The sequence below is a fragment of the Bidens hawaiensis genome, unplaced genomic scaffold (genome assembly GCF_021521415.1).
Source record: "Bidens hawaiensis isolate Kalapana, Puna unplaced genomic scaffold, B.hawaiensis_p1.1 tig00017357_1, whole genome shotgun sequence".
In the NCBI taxonomy this organism is placed as follows: Eukaryota; Viridiplantae; Streptophyta; class Magnoliopsida; order Asterales; family Asteraceae; genus Bidens; species Bidens hawaiensis.
The window spans coordinates 371,520-383,031 of NW_027492631.1; the positions used below are offsets into that span (position 1 = coordinate 371,520).

Sequence of the window (11,512 nt, forward strand, 5' to 3'; positions counted from 1 at the left end):
GACAGATGCAAATCTTGAAGCAGAATAAAGAACCTAAGACATGTGATTCAACTGAAAGTAAATTGTAAAAAGGGTGTTTGGAATAACTTTACGAATCAAATCAGTAGGTTCCAGCAGCTGCTGCTGGTTGAAAGAATAAGAACGACTGGTGGTGTATGAAGGTTTGTTTGCTAACAGGCTACCGGGCATCGGCCATTGATTGATTATTATGGTGGATTTCTCTTTCAGTCTTTGTCGATTCCATGACAATGTCATTTTCGTTTCATTTTTATAAGACCATATATAATGGGTTAGTTACCGGGTATTGTTAATTCGGTACTTATATCCATATCGGGTTGTAAAATTAAGTCATATATCTGGTTATTTGTCGGGTATCGGATACACTCATTAGTTTGGTTGTAAAATTAAGTCATATATCTGGTTATTTGTCATATATCTGGTTGTAAAATTAAGTCATATATCTGGTTATTTGTCGGGTATCGGATACACTCGTTAGTTTGTTAAAAAATTATAACATTTTACAAAACTCTGAAAAGCTGAGTGGACGTCACGTGACGCAAAACGACACTATGTACAGAGTTTTGACTACGCGTGGTCTGAACAGGTTTGTTTTCAGAAAATTAGATTGATTAATTTGTTTCAAATATAAGGAGGTGGGGTGGGTTCAGGTACATCGTAGCGGGTATTCCAGGAGCACTGCCGCCACCCCCTCTTTCTTCCGTTTCCGGGTTCGTTTAGAGCACATGTAATGGAGTGCCGGTGGTTGCATGTTCTGGCTGGTTCAAGGAAAAGTGGTGTGTTGTAGCTGGTGATTGGTTTTTCGACGGGTGGCTACGGGTTGCGCCCCGACCTTCTTAAGTAGTTGACTGAGTTATAACAAGAAGACAACATATACTAATAATAAAAATGATCATGTTCTTTAAGAGGGTCAAGTGCATATCATATTGTCACACCCCAACCTAAGGCGGAAATGCCGAGGCGTGATCCGATTGCTCACAGCTCGAAGATACTATCATAAATAAAATGTTACAATGTCTAATTAATTATTTTAATTCAAATGTACACACAATAATCAAATACAACAAAACAATTCAATTAAATAAATACAATCAATTAAATTTAAGTTTGTCTTCAATATAACCTATGGTCTTGACTACATATCCATACTTCAATCTAAGCAACCTGCATATGCGTAGAAAAAAAATTTGTCAACAACACATGTTGAGTGAGATGATCACCAATTTTGAAACATTAAATAATAGCATATATATATATAGTTGATAAATAATGAATGCGTAAACCAACCATGTGATAATAATCAATTGAATTGTAACAAACATGCATATAACCAAATCGTGTGTGCCAATGAAATCGTTGTCAGGCGAATCGGGCATTGATTACAATGACTAAGGTTGTCGTTTTACCTTTGCCAAGCAAATCGGGCTCCGGTTACTAAGACGGTCGTATGATCATACTAATGAGAACCCTCTACAAGGGGATATGTTGGACCTCTCCGAAACGTTATCAAGTAAACAATTAAACATGTAGCAACTAGCAAATAGCATTCAACTGATATTCACACAATGATTATATTTGCGATTTTGCGTGTATATATAGATAGAAAATATGAATAAGTACGCATATGTCCCCAAAACGTTTGAAAACAGTAGATAAAAAGGGGAATGATCAAACTCACCTTAGACGGAAGGCAAGTGATTAATAAATTCGACAAACGAACTAATGATTTAAGCGAGTCGTCCAATACACGTCCAACGAGATTAATGATCAGAATCTGAAACTTTGTGATATGAAACTATAAAGAAAAACGAACTTAATGCCGCTGGAATTAATCCAAAACTCTAGTTATGTTGATTTTAATGTTTAAACGAGTCGAGTCTGACCAGAATCCGAACTTCGAATCGGGAGTCGGGTTTTGGTCAGAACCCTTAAAATTTAATTACGAGAAGAAAAGTCTTCTGGATCGAACATTAAATCCGACCAGAAGTATGAGAAAACGAGAAGTCAAAGTTGTTGACTATTTTACCCTTTATCAGGTTTTAAAGCAATTGACCAGTCAATACCCTTCAATCTCATAAATTGATTGAAGGTTATTGACTAGGGAATATGTATGAACAATTTTGCAGTTTACAACTTACCCGGAAAGTGAAAGGATCAAGAGATATAACGAGTCAAAGATCAACGTATAAGCAAAGTCAAACGTCAAGGCTTGTGTCTTTAACGAATATGCAAAAACCGAAGGGTTTGAGAATGAGCAGAGGTAGGTGACGGCTGGAGGAGATGTAGTAGGGTTAGGTTAAGGTTTACATCAGGGAATTATAATGTGTTTATATAAGAATAGCTAAAACGAACCAAATATGGGCTTTTTGGCCCGTTTAAGCAGGTATATGCGATTTAAGGAAAGAATCTTCGGTTTATTCACAAAGATCTGATCTTAGACAAGGGAAAACGAATTAGGAATGGTATTTTAGTTGTTTGATGTTTACTTGGACCTTAATTCACTCTAACATGCCTAAAATAAATGATTTTATACCTTAAACGAACTAGAAAACGAACTAAGGTTTAAACGATCTGTTCAGGCACCCCGTCGCGCCGTGCGGCCACCTAGGGTGGTCCCGTCGCGCAGCGCCCCAGGCCACAATGGGAAAAGTTTCATTTTTTTGCATTTTTAGTCCCTATAGTTTGATATTTGGTCAATTATTGAACTTTTTATGTTTTAAATAAGGATTTAAACCTTATTTAGTATGAGGGGGTATAAATTGAACATTAGAAACTTAAATATATTATTTTTGTTTAATAATGAAAATCTAAATTATTCCCGGTCGGTTTAAACTTAAACGAAAAATCCAAGATGTTACACATATCATGCTTGATCTGCTCATCTTTTTTCAACTTGTGTCTACCTTTGCCGTTCCTCCACTCCAATAAACCCATTGTAGAGACCGGGGTTACGTATGTCTTATCTTCACATGTCAAATCATCTCAATCGACTATCCATTATTTTATCTGGAAAGATGGTTATGGGGCCACCGATTTAATATATATAATTTTTAGTATTGATTTTAAAAGTGTGTACTTTATAATTTTAAATTTTAACGTGTATGTGTGGTTTGATCATTTCACGCACATTTAACATAAAATATTAACGCCTATCCATTTAAGATTCAAACTTATAACGTTTAAACAAACTATTTGTCTGAATGTGTAATTGTTGAAATTTAATGACTGAAACGTAATATGACCATGTCATGATACAATATGAACCATCAATTTGATGTTTAACTTTTTTAAGACCATAATGTTATTCTTCAAATAAACTAAATAAAAGCTATTATATACTCTTTTTGTTAGTACCAAAAGTTCTATAATAGTCAAGATTCAAATGTAATTTCAAAACATGAAGAAAAATTTTTTGAATGTAATTAATTTGACTACTCCCATATCTAACTTTCAATAGCACTCCTTGCGTTTCTTTTGATCGGCTGTCGTGGCCTGCAGAATAAAGGCATTGTTTCCACGCCCACCGAGCACATCCGATGCAGTACACACATTCAAGCAAAGGGATGCCACATAAGATTGACATTACAAGTTTATAGATGCAAGAATGTTAATATATGATCAATAACTATTGACAAACATCAATCGGTACAAAGGTACAAATCATTCATGTAAAACAGTAAATCAATGAAATTTGTCGACCGAAATTAGTCAGCCATGAGTTTTCGAGTCTCTTAGGCATTTCGTCGAACGGGTGGTGTGCAAAATAAAAATATTATAAACCCAGAGTTATCGAGTCGCATAGGCATTTCGTCGAACAAGTGGAGTGCAGAATACCATAAACAAGAGTTACAGAGTTGTAATAGAATTATAAAGCCTCTGAGGCATTTGATCGAACAGGTGGTGTGCGGAATACTACAAACATGGGTTTTTGAGTCTCTGAGGCATTTGATCGAACAGGTGGAGTGCAGGTCAACTGGGTACCCCCAAAAGTTCAAAACTTGGGGTTTAGTTGGTGGAATTGAATGATATACGGACGACAGATGCAAATCTTGAACCAGAATAAAGAGCCTAAGATATGTGATTCAACAAAAGGGTATTTGGAATAACTTTATGAAACAAATCAGTAGGTTCGAGCAGCTGCTGCTGGATGGAGTGAAAAAAATTGATGATTTGGTTGAAAGAACAAGAATGACTGGTGGTGTATGATGGTTTGTTTGTTCAAGATTATATAATTTATTTAGTTTCGGCAACGTGGCACCTAACAGGCTACCGGCCATTAATTGATTATTATGGGGTTTCTCTTTTAATTCTTTGTCCATTCCAAGACAATGTCATTTTCGTTTCATTTTTATAAGACCATATGCGGTGGGTAAGGTATCGGGTATTGTTAATTCTGTATTCATATCCATGCTCGGTTGTAAAATTAAGTTATATGTCTGGTTATTTGTCGGGTATCAAGTATACCCGATAGTTTGTTAAAAAGAACATTCTATAATATTCTGAAAAGCTGACTGGACGCCACGTGGCGCAAAACGACACTATGTGCAAAGTTTTGACTGCGCATGGTGTAAACAGGTTTGTTTTCAGAAAATTAGATCGATTAAATTATAACAAACATAAGGGAGGTTGGGTGGGTTCGGGTACATCGCAATGGGTATTCTGAGAGCATCGCTGCCACACCTCCACCACCTCTTCCTTCCGTTTCCGGGTTCGTTTAGAGCACATGTAATGGAGCGTCGGTGGTAGCAGGTTCAAGGAAAACTGGTGTGTTGTCGAAGCTGCTTGGTTTTCTGACGGGTGGCTACGGCCTACTGGTTGCACCCGACCCTTCCTAAGTAGCTTTAACTGGATAAAGGAGATTATATTAAGTGTAGTTAAGTGAGTTATAACAACAAGACTCCATATACTAATAATAAAAATGATACCATATCAGTAACTGATGCTAAAAATGTGAACTCCATAGCATTTATTCACTGTTTTCATAAATTTTTATGTGCGATTATGTCTTTTAGGAGGTGCAAGTCTATCATGTCATGCTTGATCCGCTCATCTCTTTTCAACTCGTGTATGCCTTTGCCTTTCCTCCGCTCCAATGTACCCATTGTAGAGACCGGAGTTACATCTGTTTTATCCTTCACATGTTAAATCATCTCAATCTACTATCCATTATCTTATATGATAAGATGGTTGTGGGGCCACCAATTTAAAATATATAATTTTTAGTCTCGATTGTGAATTTGTATTTTATAATTTTAAAATTTAACGTGTATGTGTTGTTTTATCATTTCACTCACGTTTAAGATAAAATATTAACGCATGTCTATTTAAGATTCAAACTTGAAAAGTTCAAACAAACTATTTGTCTGAATGTATAATTGTTGAAATTTAATGGCTAAAACTTTAATATGACCATGTCATGATACCACATGAATCATCAATTTGATGTTTAACTATTTTTTAAGAACATAATATGACTATACATGACTCCCTTTCATGCTCTTGCAACCATCAAAAAAGAAGAAAAAGAAAAAAAACCTTTCTTAATATTTCTTACCAAATGTTCGTTTATAAAAGTGTTGTAAACCAACCACCAAGGTTTTCATTTACATGCTTTAACCACATGCTTAGGTAGGAACATTTTCGAAATATTTAATTTTATAAATGGCATAAATTTAAAAGTTTGATGGCCCATTTTAACAGTTAGCAGTCTTTTCACACTTTTGTGATACAGTAGAAACTCTATAAAATAATACACTTGGGATCATCAAAATTTATTAATTAAAAGAGTTATTAATTAATCGATAAATTAATAATTATTAATTTATATATTAATTAATATTTTATTAATTTATAGTAGAATACTTAGTTTACAAACACCTTTCAAGCTTCCACTAAATTATTGTATACAATGCATGTATATCAAATGAACGGCTCAATTTGAAAGAAACCTTCAATCTCCCACCTTATTATGCTTCTTGTGTTCAATGTATCACTTTATGGACATTAAAAATATTTTCTATATAAATACAAGATCAAAATAGGTTAACACAAACAAAACGTTATTGGAATTAATAAAGATGATATCGATGAAGAAGATGATGAAAGTTCTACAATGGAGCCCCCTTCGCGAAACGAAGCTATTAAAGCGACAATCACATTGAACAATTTCTTGTTGAGCTATGAGAAAACAACACCAGAAGTTCTTACCATGCTAAGGGAAATTAGAGACGAGATTCAAGGGGAAATTGATTTCAACAAAAAAAGAAGACAATTGAGTCATTTTTCAAGAAACCTTCATAAATCATTCATGTAATATGCTATATATAAGGAATTATTAATTTATATTTTATATGGGGTCTAAAGAAATTATCAAAAATGTATTATCTTATAATTTTAGCGAATTATTAATTTAGCACCCTATCCTCGAGTCGGGACCCACAAAAAATATTATCTTAGAGAGTTTATTAAATAATCGAGTATTAATTTATCGAGTTTCTACTGTACTTATTTGTGTCCTACATATATAATTATTTATGATCTGTTTCCTAAAGATTTTTTATTTAAACGTTTGGAATTTTTTGTATGTTCCATAAAACACATGTGAGTCGAGTCAAGTTGTGTAAAAACGAGAAAAATAACAAATTCTAGCAAAAGGTTTGGTCATAGCGGATTAATCATTTTTTATTTTGCTTTCAATAAATACCAAGATACATAAACGGGTTAATCGTTTTGAAAAGGTAATGTTAGGGTGAGATGACATCAACTTTAAGTTTGGTTTTATTTATTTTATTATAACAATTTAAATTATATATAATAAATAAGAAATTTGGTGCTGCTAGACCACGATTGGTCCACTTGGCAGGCTCTGATTGGACCATATAATTTATATTTTTTGTTTTAAAATAAAATAAAAAGAAGAAAAAGAAAAAAAAAACCTTTCTTAATGTTTCTTACCAATTGCTCATTTATAGAAGTGTTATAAAAGACTAACCACCAAGGTTTATCTATATGCTTTAACCACATGTTTAGGTAGGAACATTTTCATTAATGTTAACATTTAGTTTTATAAATGGCATAAATTTAAAAGTTTGATGGCCCGTTTTAATAGTGAACCGTCTTTTTAAACTTTTGTGATATATATATATATATATATATATATATAATTATTTATGATGTGTTTTCTAAAAGTTTTTTATTTAAACGTTTGAAATTTTTTTATGAGCCACAAAACAAATGTGAGTCGGGTCAAGTTGTGTAAAAACGAGAAAAATAACAAATTTCAGCAAAACGGTTTGGTCATAGCGGATTAATCGTTTTTTATTTTGCTTTCAATAAATACCAAACGGGTTAATCGTTTTGAAAAGGTGATGTTGGGGTGAGGTGAAAACAATTTTAAGTTTGGTTTTATTTCTTTTATTATAACTATTTAAATTATTATTATTATATATAATAAATAAGAAGTTTGGTGTCGCTGGACCACAATTGGTCCACCGTCCACTTGACATGCTCTGATTGGACCATATAATTTATATTGTTTTGTTTTTAATTTGATAATTAAATTGTTATTTGCATTGTCTCACTATCCGGGGCGACCTTAGCGACTGGGGCGACAAAGCTCCGGTTTTACCATCAACCATATTTTACTGGCATTTTTGCTTTAGCTCCGGTAACGTAATGAACTTAACTAAAACCAACCGAATTCTTGTCGACTCATCGCCGCAACGCCCACCACCGACAACACTCGGTTTTATCAACATCTATGCTTCACCGATTCACCGCCCCAACATCCGACACCGACAACGCTCGGATTTTACCAACGTCCGGGTTTTACCGACCGAATAAACGTCGTTTTAAATATTTTATTTATTTATAAGTTAATTCGATGAACTTATTTCCTAGGATTTAACGCTTGAGTTTTACCAACATTGCTTATACCGTAACTGACATAATTGATATCAATTTGGCCGAATTCGCATCGACTCACTGTCGTAACGCAACTAGTACATAAACAGATGTTACAGATCCGACTTGGCCCGGCGCAACCGTGCGTGGGGTACTAGTTACTTAATAATAGTAACTATTTGAAACCAGGTTTTAACCGGATAATATAATGGGCCGAGTTGCGTAGCCCATAATATTGAAAACCCAATTATGAATAACTAACTGATCCTCAGTATAAAAGAAAGAGAGCCCAAACCTAAACCCTAATTGTCTTGTCTTCTTCACGTCCGCCGATCCAGATTTGCACCAAGGTAATTTTGATTCGCAAATTTTAGCTTGTGTATTTTGGTTTCAGATGCTTTGTACATTTAATGCCTTTTGTATATTCATATGCATATGCATATGCATATTATATATAAAATGCTCTAATTTAGAGTTTTTATAAGTCAAAACGAGTTGATTCTGGGCCTTAAGTGGAAGGGTTTTTTTTGTTGGGTTTAAACGATTCATTTTTTACTTGGTTATGATTTTGGTTGTGTAAATTTATTCATTTTTTTTAATGGAAATGAGCTTAAAAGAGTTAAGTAATTGGGTATAAACATTAAAATTACTCTCTTTTGCATAAAATTTATGTAAACACTGATACTTGCTATAGTGTAATTGTCTGAACTGTTATTGAAACCATAGTTATTAAATGCGATAGGCGCACTGAAAAGGGCCTGAGGAAAAAAAGGGCACCTAAATAAAAAGATTTAAAATATATTATGTTAATGAAAATAATATTATTCTTTAAATAAAAGCTGTTATATACCGTTTTATCATTTTTTTTAGTACCAAAAGTTCTAAAATAGTCAAGATTCAAATGTAATTTCAAAACTTGAAGAATGAAATGTTGAATGTAATTCCTTTGACTATTCCTAGATCTAGGTTTCAATAGCACTCCTTGCGTTTCATTTGCTCGGCTTTTCTTCTCATGTTTCTAGCCTAGACAATGCCGAAGCGCTTACCTAGGAACTAGAAGCGCATTTATTGAGCATCGCCTGAAAAATGGGACTAGGCGTAAGAAGCGAGGGCTTTTGATAACTATGATTGAAACTACTCGTTTTCAACTATAAGGTTTTTTTTTACCGAAAGCATTTGTGTATCTTAGATGTGTAGTATGTGAGTGACTCATTCTTCTTTTGTGCAAGTTCTAGACCAAGCGGATAAATCAAATTGCTTAAACTTTGTATATATATATGTATAACTAATGTATGGTTTAGAAACTCACAAACATAATGCTGTATGTGTTGCAGGTGATGGCACCCAAGCAGCCTAACACAGGCCTTTTTGTTTGATTAAACAAGGGCCATGTCGTGACCAAGAAGGAGTTGGCACCTCGTCCATCAGAAAGAAAGGGCGTAAGTTCTATATTATTGGTGCTTTCTATTAATTTAATGATTTAAGTGACATGAATGAAGACATAAAGATTGTTGCTTTTGATAGAAAACAAGCAAAAGGGTTCATTTCGTGCGGAATTTGATCCGGGAAGTAGCTGGATTCGCACCATACGAGAAGAGGATTACCGAGCTGTTGAAAGTTGGAAAGGACAAACATGCGTTGAAGGTTGCTAAGCGAAAGTTGGGTACACACAAGAGGGCAAAGAAGAAGAGAGAGGAGATGTCGAGTGTTCTTCGCAAGATGAGGTGCGTTTTCTTTATATTGTGTACATTGTTTTGAACATAGTTTTTCTTTAGTTGGATATATATTATTAAACTATAATTTGTTTTTAACTTTTGTGAAATGATTTATAGGTCTGGTGGAGGTGCAGAAAAGAAGTGAGGCCTGTGTTTTTTTAAATTTTGGTGACATTTGTAGAACTCCTTTTATCATGGATTGAAGTTAAGCTAGTTGTATTTGGGATTCATGTATTTCTTTTGAAACAAGTTATCTTTTTTATATGAATTTTGCGTTGTTGATTATCGGTTCATGCAACGTGCGTTTGATCTATTTTGCGTTGTTTATACTTTATTCGTGTTTGCAAATTGTAATAACAATATGGAATATGGCTTGTAGATGTCAGGTATTTGCTTGCTAGTTTTGATTTTCAGAAGTGTTAACAAAATGGTTTAACATATGTTTAACTATTTAAATATAACGAAACGAATCAAGAAATAGTAAAGACTATTTATAGAAATAGTAAGACTATTTATTATTGTTCCAAGTCTTACGTCCTCTTAACCAACTGAGCTACCATTTCATATTAGAAACACAGATTTATACACTAAAAACTCTCTAAATTGATTTTCGTATAAGGTTTGACGGTTTGAGTCTCATTGTACTAAAGAGGTACCTGAAGAATCATGTTAAATAAATCAACTCGAACATGACCTATTTACTTGAAGGATGATGCTAGCATCCAAAACCCGAGGAGCAACTTGTAAGGCCCCGAACCCGGTAGCCCTACTTTAGCGTCGGATTTACTCATAAACACAGTTCTTCAAATCAGAGTTTATTAAAACTTTTCGCGGAATATAAAACATCAATCATTTGTTACAAAACGTTAAACCTTTTCTTTGATACCATAACACAAAACTTTATATTTAAAACATCTTTACTTCTTTCTTCAGATGCCAGCCGTTCAATCCATGCCGTGTGTCATCCTCATGCTAACTCTGTAATCAGCTCACCTGCGTGCATACTAAAAGTCAGCTACGCTGAGTGAGTTCTAGTTAATCGAACGCCATACAATACATACACATACATACATATCCGTAGATACATATCCATACTTCACTAGTTACCCTTCTGTTCTACTTACATACTTGCTACCATACATACATACATATCTACAATCACTAACCTCAGTCTACCGAGAGTACGTTCATAGTTCACCGTCTATACCTGTACTCAAGGTCGTGAACACGTACAAAGGTCCGCAGTCCTTACCTATGTTCACCCTTTATGGTACGTGCAAGGTCCGCAGTCCTTCCCTATACCATCCTACATCCACAACACGTACAAGGTCCACAGTCCTTCCCTATGTTGCAACCTAAACCATAGCACGTACGAGGTCCGCGGTCCTCCCCTATGCTACCACAATACAACTACAGCACGTATAAGGTCCACAGTCCTTTCCTATGCTGATGCCTATCTATAATACGTATAAGGTCCGCAGTCCTTAACTACGTTGTCGTCTATTATCTGTAACACGTATAAGGCCCACCGTCCCTATCTACGTTTACATCTATCATCTACTTTACGTATAAGGCCCGCAGTCCTTAACTACGTTTACATCTATCATCTACTTTACGTATAAGGCCCGCAGTCCTTAACTACGCCATCACCAGCCGAGTCTATGTCCGACAAAAGCTAGAGGGATTTGCCATCCTAACTTACTATGTCGAACGTAGAACTCACATACCATTCGTGTACCTGTATACACCTACTTCACATATACAATAATTACATCATAGCATAAGAACACCCTAGGCGTTCTTTACATCATTCATTTAACAACCATACCTCTTGTCGGTACGTGCAATATCCGAAGATCGTTCACGCCCCGACAAGC

At 34.6% G+C, this 11,512-nt stretch overlaps 1 long non-coding RNA gene across 1 annotated transcript; it reads left to right on the plus strand.

Annotated features, from left to right (window-relative positions):
* Window positions 1–8,200: 8,200 nt before the first annotated feature.
* LOC143553750 (uncharacterized) lies at window positions 8,201–9,849 on the plus strand. Its single transcript, XR_013138893.1, has 4 exons — window positions 8,201–8,270; window positions 9,255–9,359; window positions 9,445–9,644; window positions 9,753–9,849. It is a non-coding gene; the product is annotated as an uncharacterized LOC143553750 (long non-coding RNA).
* Window positions 9,850–11,512: the final 1,663 nt, after the last annotated feature.